Source organism: Suncus etruscus, chromosome 18, assembly GCF_024139225.1.
Source record: "Suncus etruscus isolate mSunEtr1 chromosome 18, mSunEtr1.pri.cur, whole genome shotgun sequence".
Lineage (NCBI taxonomy): Eukaryota > Metazoa > Chordata > Mammalia > Eulipotyphla > Soricidae > Suncus > Suncus etruscus.
The window spans coordinates 51314139-51326716 of record NC_064865.1 but is presented as its reverse complement, the minus strand read 5'-3'; the positions used below and the strand labels follow the sequence as shown (position 1 = coordinate 51326716).

The 12578-nt window shown below is 44.7% G+C and overlaps 1 non-coding gene across 1 annotated transcript; it reads left to right on the top strand.

The window, feature by feature from the left end:
* The first annotated feature begins 4918 nt into the window (after nucleotides 1–4918).
* LOC125996708 (U6 spliceosomal RNA) lies at nucleotides 4919–5025 on the top strand. Its single transcript, XR_007491389.1, has one exon. It is a non-coding gene; the product is annotated as a U6 spliceosomal RNA (small nuclear RNA).
* The last annotated feature ends 7553 nt before the right edge of the window (nucleotides 5026–12578 follow it).

Sequence of the window (12578 nt, the reverse complement as noted above, 5' to 3'; positions counted from 1 at the left end):
ACACCCTCCCGGGGCAAATAAAATAGACTGGGCGACTTGTGGTTTGCCTTCTCGATCCAAGACACTCACCAGGCCAAAGAGAGAATTTGATTCCCCCCCCCCTTTTTTTTTTTGCACCCAAGCCTTGGGTCCCAATTAAATCTGATCCCCCCCCCAAATGACCAGGCTAATTAATTGTCAGCCCCAGCCCTTTCTTCACAGTTAAACCTTAATCCCTCATAAATTGCCATGCAATGGGTGGGCGTTGGCACTCTCAGGCCTGAGCACCTTGGGTCTTGTTCCAACTTTCCCCCTCGCCCCAGCAGCACTGAGGCTGAGTCGAGGTGGGCCTGGAGCTCAAGGGCCTGCCAGGCAGCAGGTGGAAGGAGGATTAGGCCCCAGGTGGGAAGGGGCTGCGGTGGGCAGGCAGCTGGTGCAAGCCCAGGTGTGTGTGAGTTGGCAACGGTACAAAGAAGAGCTGCAAACAGCTCTGAGTCCCTGGGCGGTGCAGCTGCCTGTCTGGCACTGGCTGAGGGCCCACCTGTAACATGGATGAGGAGGACCAGGGAGCCCCGGAAACATGAAAGGTCTGCAGGGAACCTCAGCGCCCCACCTCTTGCAGCAGAGCTGGAAGAAGCCAGTTTGCCCAGGCCTGCCAGGTAAATGCGCTTCTGCACCTCACAACCTCCTCCCACCCCACTCACTCCCTTAGGTCAGACAGAGCAGGTTGGATGCTTCATTTTCAAAAGATCCAGAGATTGATTTTTCCTATTCCCAAGTGTTGAGCCAGAAAGGAAGAGAACTAACTCTGCTCTTGCTGGAGAGAAGTCCAAAGGCAAAGAGACTTTGGAAAAACTAGCACAGAAAGGCAACACAAGTCAGGCTCAAGGCTGAAGGAGGCAAGAGAAAGGAGAGAGAAGATAAAGAGAAGAGAGGAGAGAGAGAGTGAGACAGAAACAGAGAGACAGAGACACACATGCACACAGAGCCCAGGGGTAGGGTGCTTGGCTTGCATGTAGCTGACCCAGGTACCATCCCCAGCATCCCATATGCCTCTTCATGCCCGTTCCCCCCACCCCCCTGCCCCAAGCCTGCCAGAAGTGATTCCTGAGTACAGAGCCAGGAGTAAACCCTGAGCATTGTGGAATGTGGCCCCCAAGCCAATAACCAATAAATGCTTAGCCCTTCTCTGGGCTGGAGGGAGTTTATATAAACAAATTTAACTGGACAGGTCCTTCCAGATCTGTTTTTTTGGTCCTGCAGCTAATCACTTCTGTGTTTCTCTTTGTTTCAAAGGAAAAAATCTCAGTGTAAGAACTGAGGCAGGTGTTCTGATCTAGTGGCAATGAAGCAGGTTTCTTCTCTGCCTGCCTGCCTGCCTGTCTGTCTTTCTCAGGCCACACCCCGCTGTGCTCAGGGCTTACCCCTATCTCTGTACTCAGGAATTACTCCTAGCAGTGCTCGGGGGTGGGCTGGGGGGAACCAATGGGATGTAAGGGATCCATCCCAGTTTGGCAGCATGAAAAGCATGTGCCCTACCCGCTGTACTATCTCTCTGGTCCCAAAAACTTAGTCTTGGTTCTGTGGTCAGTGGTCACTGTTAGCGGAATTTAGGGGGACACATCCAGTGCAGATTTGCATCAACCACATGCAAGGCAAGTGTCTTAATCCTTTTACTATCTGTTTGTTCCCTTACTATAAAACTTTCTGTGAATTAAAGACATTTGAAAGAAGTCTACTCCACAAGCTACAGGACACACAAGAGAAAGCAAGCTATCCACACAGATGGTTGCCTATGAGGCAGAGAATGTAAAGTGGATAAGAAGGCCTCTGTTTTCTTTTCTTTTCTTTTCTTTTTTTGGTTTTTGGGCCACACCCGGCGTTGCTCAGGGGTTACTCCTGGCTGTCTGCTCAGAAATAACTCCTGCCAGGCACGGGGGACCATATGGGACACCGGGATTCGAACCAACCATCTTTGGTCCTGGATCGGCTGCTTGCAAGGCAAACACCGCTGTGCTATCTCTCCAGGCCCTCTGTTTTCTTTTTTTAAAAAACATGTGTCCAGTTGGCAAAATGTAAATAGTCAATTTAAGTAAAACCACGGAGAGATAATTCTCCGATCCTGCAAACCGACGGGAGCATAAAACCAGCATAAGCCTACAGTCCTGTTTACCAAGCCTTCCAATCTCTGCTTCTCCTTCTATTACAAAGGGAGCTCTGATTCATTATTTTTATTGGGGGTGGCCTCCAAAGCAGTGTTCAGGAGGTCTGGGGAAACCCCAGATTCTTGGCCACCTGGGCTGGTAGTTCAATGTGAAAACCTAGCGACGTGGTGCTTTTTTTGGTGCCAGTGATTCCCCTGGCAATGCTCCGGGGGTCTACAGGGCTACATCTACTGATGCTCAGGGGATCAAGAAGCATGAGGAATCAAAGCAGGGTAAAGCCACATGCATGTAGACATGTACAATTATACAAAATATGTGCATCTAGATACCCCTGTATAATCTCTCTGGTTTGAACTCTGATTCTTTTTTTGTTTTGTTTTGTTTTTGGGCCACACCCAGCGGTGCTCAGGGGTTACTCCTGGCTGTCTGTTCAGAAATAGTTCCTGGCAGGCACGGGGGACCATATGGGACACCGGGATTTGAACCAACCACCTTTGGTCCTGGATTGGCTGCTTGCAAGGCAAATACCACTGTGCTATCTCTCCGGGCCCTGAGCTCTGATTCTTAAACTTGGCACATGATCACCAAGAAAAACTCCATGCCTCATGCTGCTCTGAAGTGAGAAGTAGCCTAGTGCATCGGTTTGGGCCCAGGGCATGTTATTGGAAGTGTTTGTGGAAATTTTTGCAGATGGTCCTTAAAGAAACTCTGAGATTAGCTGAGGCCAAGAAAGGGGATGGTCATGATCTGTCATTTCTCCAAAGTCTTCACCCCACAAAGTAATGCTAAATGCCAATGCCAGTCTGGAAGGGAAAGGAAGCCAGTCTGGAAATACACAAAATACCCTTGTGGTATAGAACACGGTGTAGGCATCTCTATCCAACAAGGATAAAGCTATTAGAAGGGAGATGCCACAAACAGCTTGCAAGTGGGGCAACCTGAAGCTGTAGCACATGGGTAAAAGGAGATTTTATAATTATTTTCTCAACCTCAGTTCCAGCCTGGAGGTATATTAACAAAAACATGCCCTCTGTGTGTACATTACTCAACAGATGCATAAATAAATATCTGGACTTGTTTGGATGATCAAGCAGTCTTTGGAAGGAAAAAAAGACTATGCATTCAATTTGTTAATATTGTGCTTTCTTAAAAAAATAAGTTAATATGGTTTTCCATTAGCTGCTTGTTTCCCTAAGTTTGTCTACCACTAAAAGCCAGGGCCCCACATCTGTTCTTAATAAAAATCTATAATCAGCAATGCCCATTGCTTTTCGAAATTTATTTTCTTCATCCAAAAACTATGCACAGACCTGGCCAAAGCTTATTTCTGTTGTCACCAAGACATAATGGCACAGCCTTTACTCCAGCATAAATAAATCAGTGGTGATTCCAAGCAAAATCATCGTCAACCTCCTAAGGCAATTGAAAAGTTAAGCCTGAATTACACATGGGCATTTTGACTTGTTAAAATGCTGGAGTCGGCAGACTTGATTTTATTTTAATTTATTTTATTTTATTTCAAAGTCTATGGCACTCAAACCTTTGGTGACACTTCATTTCGGGTCACAAGGCCCAAAGACATTTGATAACAAAAACAGCTTACGTTTTCTAGGGGGAAAAATCAGAATCTCTAAGCCATAACCTTAAAGCATCCTTCTCCACAAGAAATATTTATTTCTCAAAATTGGTACCTTCCCCAGGGATTTTACAGAAAGGTCAGGGTAGGTTTATATCTAGCATAGTGCTTCATCAGGACCCCTGGAGCTGGTGAGTTGGGGGATCAGTGATTTGGGAGGTGATCTTCAGTCTCCACAAGACAGAAGGTAGTGTTGTGGGGCCAAAGAGATAGCATGGAGGTAAGGCATTTGCCTTGTATGCAGAAGGACAGTGGTTCAAATCCTGGCATCCCGTATGGTCCCCTGAGCCTGCCAGGAGCAATTTCTGAGCATAGATCCAGGAGTAACCCCTGAGTACTGCCGGGTGTGACCCCAAAAAAACAAAAAACAAAAAAAAGGTAATGTTGCTATATGAGAGCTCCTGGGTCCCAAATAAGACCTCGGGCCACATGTGGCCCTCCAAGGACATTTATCTGCCTTCCAGGTGTTTTTGAAGCTGCTGTCTGTCCTGCTTAGCAACCAACTCATCTTGGGTCAGCAATGTGTATGTGTGGGATGTACACTGCGTTCTCCTAACTCCCCTTCTACTGTGTTTCGACTTCTCTCAGACTCAATTTCCATGCATCTCTCCCCTCTGTGACGAGTCCTAATCTCAGGAACCATGCACTCAAAATGGCAACCATCTTTGGCAGCACTTATATCTGTGAAGGAGACTTTTTCCAGAATGAAACATCTGAAATCTCCAGCCAGATCTAGACTAACTGATGCACACTGGCATCACTTGTTATGACTAGCAGTGAGAAATATGGAACTGAATATTGACCAACTCATTAGCCAAAAGTAGGCCCATAGTTCCCATTGAAATATTGGTAAGTTTTTTTATTTAACTTATTCATTAATTTTTTTTTGAGCCACACCCGGCGTTGCTCAGGGGCTACTCCTGGCTGTCTGCTCAGAAATAGCTTCTGGCAGGCACGGGGGACCATATGGGACACCGGGATTCGAACCAACCACCTTTGGTCCTGGATCGGCTGCTTGCAAGGCAAACACCGCTGTGCTTTCTCTCCGGGCCCTAACTTACTCATTTTTAATATTATATTTGTTCCCATTTTTTACTTCAAAATAAGATTTGTGCAGTGTGCATAGAAATTTGTTCAGGTGCTCGCTTCGGCAGCATATATACTAAAATTGGAACGATACAGAGAAGATTAGCATGGGCCCTGCGCAAGAATGACATGCCAATTCGTGAAGTGTTCCATGTATTTTTCTGAAGAAACTTGAAAAAAGAAATTTGTTCAGATATATATATATATTTAAAACTATAGTCCCACCCTTCAACTGTCTGAGGGACAGTAAACTGGTACCCTATTTAAAAAGCTTGAGGACCCCTGATCTAAATGTTGCAGAGATAGCACAGAGGGTAAGGCACTTGTCCTGACTCAATTCTGGCACCTATATGGTATACTGAGCACCACCAGGCATGATTCTTCAACACTGGCAGGTGTGGCTTCCCGCTAAAAAAAATATCAATAAAAAGGCAGCTGTTAGAAAAGAACTGTAGAGACATCTGTCACTTGGCCTGCCTGTCACCAAACCTACATACTTCCTTCTTCCTCCCCATTGGCTCCTGCTCAAAGTCTGCTCAGCACTGAGATATTTGAAGCAATTGGTGTTGGAGGCACTCAGCAAGGCTTCAGCTGCCCTACCCCACTGGAGTCTATGCCATGCTAGAGACTTGAAGCAAACCCAGCCAGGGTCAAGAACTCAAGGTCTCCTAAGAGTCTCTCTGGAGCCTCAGAGTTCAGGATCTGTGTGACCTGGGACCTTTGTTTCTTAAGATCCAGATGTGGTCACCAGCCATGGCACATCAGAAAACAAACACATCTCCTGGCTCTACCATGATATCAGAGTCCGTCTACCCAGCTTCAACCAGATTACAAGACACTAAACACTCTTTTCCATTTGAAGAAAAAAAAATATTCTTTTTTTCCCCCCAAATGCCCCCTGTCCTTGAGAGCATTGGATTTGACTGAAACTTGTGGGGGAGAAGGGCAGAAGGGTCAGTGAGTACAAGCACGTGGCTAAGAGCAGCATTCTGGATGTTAGAACTTTTAGGGCTGAAAGGGTCCACTCTGGCAGGGTTCAGTGTTCTCCTGACTCACTGCTTTGGGGATACTTGGTGATGCTCCAAAGACCAGGTTGAAGACCTGGTTCTCTGATATGCAAAGCATGTGCTATAGCCCATTGACCTGTTTCTTTAGCCCAACCCTGGATTTTAAAAGAAAAGGAAGAGGAGCCATACTACAGGGGTTAAAGGTGCTTGCTTGCTGCTGAATCTAGGTTCATTTCCCACCACTGCAAATGGTTCCCAGCACACACCATCAGAAGTGTTCCCTGAGCACAGAGCCAGGAGTTGTCCTCAACAAAAAAAATGAAAAGATGCTATCATGAAAAAAATGACTGAGGGTTTTTTATTTTGCTTTGTTTTTCTCTCCTACTAAGATATTTTGAATTGAGATGTGCATTTCCAGGACAGTGAAATGCATTTCTAGGAAAGCTCTGTGAGCTAGGGCTGTGCTTCTTACCTTCCTATGGGACACCAGGATAGTCTGAGGAATCCACTGGCATGAAACTAGGAGGCCAGCTGGAGGAACAGGGGCCCATAGGAATGAAATCAGGTCAGAAAAAGGTCACAGTCAAATAAGGTGGAGAAATATGAAGTTAAGTAAAGCACATGCTTTGCATGTAGGATACCAGGAATGCTTCCCCAATACTGCATGGTCTTCTAAGCACCAGGGCAGCCCCTGAGCACTGAACTGAGAGTAGACTTTGGGCAAAAAGCTGGAAGTAGCCCCTGAAAAAAAAAGGTATGGATCCAAAACTAAACAACCCCCCAATATTCAAAACAGAAAGTGCCCCCAATTCATTAAGGTTGTGCTGGTTTGTGCTATAAAGCCTGAAGGGGGTGGGGACGGACTGAGAGCTTGGAAGTCTACAGCAGGTTTTATCAGAAACCCCCTCCAGGACTATGTCTGTGCCCCTCCCCCTGCATGGCCTGGGAAGAACTACCTCCTTCTTATCCACTGTGTGTGAACCTAAGGCAGACACAGAAATGGGCCCTCTAAATGGAAGGAGGGTGAATTTCAAGAGGGCCTATAAGGCCAGAGACCGGAAGCTTCTAGTCCAGTCTGGCCTGTCTATCTTAACAGTGACATCTGGGCCTGGGGCAGGAATCAAAGGATGCTATTTTAAATGAGTGCCTGAAATAAGAAGAGGGTTACCAGATGAGCAGAGATAAATTCTCTATCTCCACACCAACCTGAGGGTTTGTTTACAAATCATAAAACCTGGCCCAGAAGAACTCGGGCCCTGAAAATCAAGCTGAAGCAGATGCCTGTCCCCTTTCCCTTACCCCACCAAAGCCCCCTCCTTTCCCAGAGGCGCCATGTTAGGAGGGAAGACTCCCAATGGTTCAGGGACTGAGTACAGTCACACAAGTCTTAGGAGTCACTTTCTTTACAGATGCAGGCAATGTCCTGGCAAAGCTGATTGCAAGAATGTGAAAAGTTGGGACCGAAGATATGGCATGAAAGTATGGCATTTGAGTTTGATGCAGAAGGATGATGGTTCAAATCCTGGCATCCCATATGGTCCCCCGAGCTTGCCAGGAGCAATTTCTAAGCGTAGAGCCAGGAGTAACTCTTGAGTGTTGCCGGGTGTGACCCAAAAACCAAAAACCAAAAAAAAAAAAAAAAAAAAAAAGAAAAGAAAAGAAAAGAAAAGAAAATTGTGAAGAGTTGGGACTGGAGCACAGTAGGGTGTTTACCTTGCATGCAGCAGACCGAGTTTGGTCCCTGACCTCTCATATGTTCTCAGGAGCCTGTCAGGAGTAATTTCTGAGCACAGAGCCACTAAAAATTCCCAAGCACTATCGTGTGTGCCCTTCCAAAACAAAACAAAGTAAAACAAAAAAGAATGTGAAGAAAAAAATGAAAGGAGAGAGATGAGCAGAGGTTCTATAGAGTATGGAGCGGGGAAGCTAAAGGAGCCCTGAACTCTCTCTCTTGGTAAATAGAATTTTACTGTACTCACAGTAAAAGGAGCTGGATTTATCCACCTTATTCACACAGTGAAGCAGTTGTCACAGTCTAGCCAGGTCAATGGTCAACATTGAAATGGTCAAATAGGAAAGGGTCAACATTGAAATATGAAAGTCAACATATTTTTGGCTTTCAATGGTACAAACTCCAGTCTTTTCCAAAGAGGGACTGTCAGTGAAGTCTCAGAGGCTGTCCCTCTCTCAGGCCAGGCTGGCATGGCAGCCCATGATCACATTCAAATGCTTTGTTTCTTCAATCCATTTTTAATCAGCTCCTAATAGGTGCCAGAGAGTGTTCTAGGAGCTAGAAGAGACCCAAAAGGATCTAAACGACAGGAACAACCATGGCACTTGGGGCTTTTGCTTAAATAGCAGGCAGGTAACCAGGAGGTCCTGGTATAGTTCCTGGCTCCAAGTGGTTCCATATGCACTGGTGGGAGAGATCCCATCACTTTGAATTCCCCCATAGTCTTCATATCTGAGCTGGGGGTAGCCCTCAAGCCAAAAAGAAAATCAAATAGGAAAGTTTTCAAATTGTGCTATATAGAAGGCCCAAAGACAGAGGAATGAGGTTGTGTGTGCCCAGCAGAGCCCTAGTAAAAGCAAGGGGGTGTGGAATAACCTTAGATTGGGGGCTCTATCCTGTGATTCTCAAACATCACATCTGCAAAGTAGTTCACCAACAGTGCAAAGTTTCTTTCTGGCCTTGGAAGGGGCTGTGAGGAGACCAGATAATGGAAAGGCACAGTTTGGGTTCAGACTCTGAGCGGCACATTCCCTGTAAAGATGGGGTGACAGCTCTGAGCCAACTACTTCCCCCTTCTACTGATTACTCTAGTCAAATATGCAGGCTGTCAGAAATGTCATTAATGTCATTAACTCATTTTTACTAAATGCCCACTGAACACTGCCCACTGCCCTATCTCCGGAAGCCCCTGCATCTGTGACATTCAGACTCTCCACTCACACAGCAAATCCCTGCCCTCTGCCTTTCATTTCCTGGCACCCACTATTCTTCTTTCTCTGTGAGCCTCCCTTCTCTCAGCCATCCTAGCAGGTCAGGGAAAAACTAACCTGACCAACAAATAAATGAATTCATTTTCCTGGGCACAGACCAAAGCTCTAATGGTGAGTTTTGCTAGTACCAGTCCATAACATAAGTAAGATGGAAGTAGGAAATCAAGAAAGAGGTGACTAGGGACATTCTCCACACGCTCAGTATTTCCCCTATGAAGCAAACTGTGAGGGGTGAAAGAGACTGAGAGACTGAGAGAGGCTGAGAGAAAGAGAAAGACAGAGACTCTGAGGCCGGAGCAGTGGCACAAGCTGTAAGGCATTTGCCTTGCTCACACTAGCATAGGATGGACCTTAATTCAATTCCCAGCACCCCATATGGTGCCCCAAGCCAGGAGTGATTTCTGAGCTCATAGCCAGGAGTAACCCCAGAGCGTCACTGGGTGTGACCCAAAAACAAAACAAAAAGGAGGTGAGAGAGAGAGAGAGCGAGAGAGAGAGAGAGAGAGGAGAGAGAGAGAGAGAGAGAGAGAGAGAGAGAGAGAGAGAGAGAGAGAGAGAGAGAGAGAGAGAGAGAGAGAGAGAGAGAGAGAGAGAACTTTGGACTCTTGCCACAGAGGAAGATTCCATGATGATCTGAGCCATTTCCATTATGATCCCATTTTCACTAGAAAAAGCAAATACATTGGGGGGCTATTGTACGGTTGACTTGAAGGCAAACAAGGTCGGACTGTTGGAACTTAACTACTTTCGACTATGAAGCAGGATGGAACTTGCCTTGATTGAAGTGGGAGTTGAAGGTTAAAAGGTAACCTTCGCCTACAGGTTGGGATCTGCATGCAGATTTTCAGATCACTCTATTGCAGCAGGAAGAAAAACCAGGGAGACATTAGAACTTGGGGCCTGCCCGTGTCTCAGCTGAAGGGCAACTTGACAACTGGGAGACTTCCTTAATAAGTGACAAAAATGATGTTGATGATAATTTGGCATTTTCAGGTTTTAAGGTCTCTGTTGAAATCAAAAGCGTCAATGAATACTCTGAGGAGACCTGCTTAGAGGGAGAACGGAAGAGGGGATCATGAACCCCATTAACTCACACGTCTCAAACCTCTAATGAAAAATTCCTGCAGTGTATAGAGAAGGATTGATCCCAGCAGATGGAAACTTCATCCAGATCACAAGCAAAGTGTTTTTAGAAAGTCGCCAAGCACAGTTCTCAACTGATTTTATAACAGCGATTTATGATTTATCTCTGGAACACAGTAAAATATATAGCAAGAAATAAATAAAACGAAAGTTTTCGTTAGCCTTTTCTGGAGAGGGAATGATATGTTCTTTAAAGATACTATGTACTTTGCCAAGTTATCTGTATCTTTTTATTTCTGTAAAGACTCCACATTGTCCCAAGTTAGAACTTCAAATTAATTGTTCTCATTAAATCAATTTTTCTCAAAATTTTTGCTCAAAATTCATTGTTCTTTATTAAGGACCCAACTCAGTAGAAGCCACTATGTAGGTAGTGGAGGTGGAGAAAATGTGAAAGGGAGGGAGGGAGGGAGGGAAGGAAGGAAGGAAGGAAGGAAGGAAGGAAGGAAGGAAGGAAGGAAGGACGGAAGGAAGGAAGGAAGGAAGGAAGGAAGGAAGGAAGGAAGGAAGGAAGGAAGGAAGGAAGGAAGGAAGGATGGAAGGAAGGAAGGATGGAAGGAAGGAAGGAAGGAAAGAAGGAAGGATGAAGGAAAGAAGGAAGGATGGAAGGAAGGAAGGAAAGAAGGAAAGAAAGAAGGAAGGAAGGAGGGAGGAAGGAAGGAAGGAAGGAAAGAAGGAAAGAAAGAAGGAAGGAAGGAGGGAGGAAGGAAGGAATGAAGAACATTTTGCTTACTTTCTAATAGAATTATTCATTCTAATAGGAAGTGGAGGGAATTAAATATAAGCAGACAGATTTGTTTAAACATCATTTCCCTACTAGTCTGAAAGTTGCTTTTTTTGTGTGTGTGTGTGTGTGTTTGTGTGTGTGTTTTTTGGGTCATACATGGCAATGCTCAGGGGTTATTCCTGGCTCCAGGCTCAAAAATTGCTCCTGGCAGGCATGGGGGACCATATGGGGCGCTGGGATTCGAACCGATGACCTCTTGCATGAAAGGCAAATGCCTTACCTTCATGCTATCTCTCGGCCCCTGGAAGTTGCTTTAACCCAATTCTGACCTCAGTTTATTAAGCACTTCGTGATCTTTTTATTGGTATGGGAATATTGAAAGCTATCTCTATAGGATTTCTATATGTAATTTTAATGTATAAAGGCTGAGAAAATTATATGATTGTGGTAGTGTATATTCACAGAGTATTGTGTGAATTCTTAATTCTATCCAACAAAATGGCTCTGTCAGGAAAGTATCACAGTTCTAAAAAGATGAAAACAGAAAATAGGAATAGTAACAATTTATTAAATGCCTGTTATGAGGGAAGGACTTTCCCTACAGTTTATGTCTTTAATCCTTTCAACAATTCTACAAAGTAGTATTAAGGTTACAAAGTACAGATGAGAAGACAGAAACTTGCAGAAATTATCCCAGGTTAAATAAAGGTTAAGTCATGATCAAATAAAACATAGAACCAAGAATTCCCCCACCTCTACCTCCTCTACTCCTAACTCCTCTGTAACCTACACCATTTGACTTTATCCCAAACCAGAATTAAGTAGCTATTAGGGGAAACCAAATGACCCCCATTTTCCAAAACAAAAGTCCAAATCCACAATGAAAGGCACAGATTGAATTCATACGTATTTTTGGTTTGTTTGGGGGTCACACCAAGAAGTGCTCAGGTCATACTCCTTGATCTGTTCTTAGGAGTCAGGAGGAGGGACTGAGGAGTTCATAAGGTATGTTGGGAGGAGCAAACCTGGGTCAGCCATACACAAAATAAGAACCCTTCTCTAGCCCTGCTTTATATGTATTTGTGATCATGAATTCCTATCCAATTTCTTTTTGTTTAAAAAATTTTTTTATTGTAACACTGTGATTTACCAAGTTGTTCATAATACAGTTGTTTCAGGTATTAAATGTTCCAACACCAAATCTTACCACTAGTGTGACCTTACCTCTACCAGTTTCCTCACCACCACCCTAGCATGTCTCCTTGTAGGCCCAAATGAATTTACTTTATATTGTTTGTTACAACAGATGCAAATGGATTGATCAAATTTTGGGTCAATAAGAGTCTTTTTGTTTTTATTTTTGGGTCACCCCCAGAAGTGCTCAGGGATTACACCTAGCTCTGTACTCAGGAATCACTCCTGGCTGACTCAAGGGATCATATGGAATGCCAGGATCAAACTCGTGTCAGCCACATGCAAGACATATATCCCATCTGCTATGCTATCACTCAATTTTGAATAATGGCTTTATCGAACTATAGTGTTACTAAAGACATTTTCTGAGGAATTACCATGCTGGTTGATGCTAGTTGAGCTCTGTGTTGATTAAACTCATTGAACTCAATGGTCTTCTAGACCACTTTCCCATTAGATTTGCTGTGAACCTCCTGGGCTGACAGTACTATGAAAGTTGGAGATGTTGTGTAGCCACAAGGTCTCAGAAACTATAAATCTGGAAAAATGTGCTGGCTTGGTAATTTGATCCAGTTAAGTTGTGGAGCTGAGCTGTTTCTATGTTGAAGGTGTGAGGTGGGGTTGTAGGCTGCTGTACC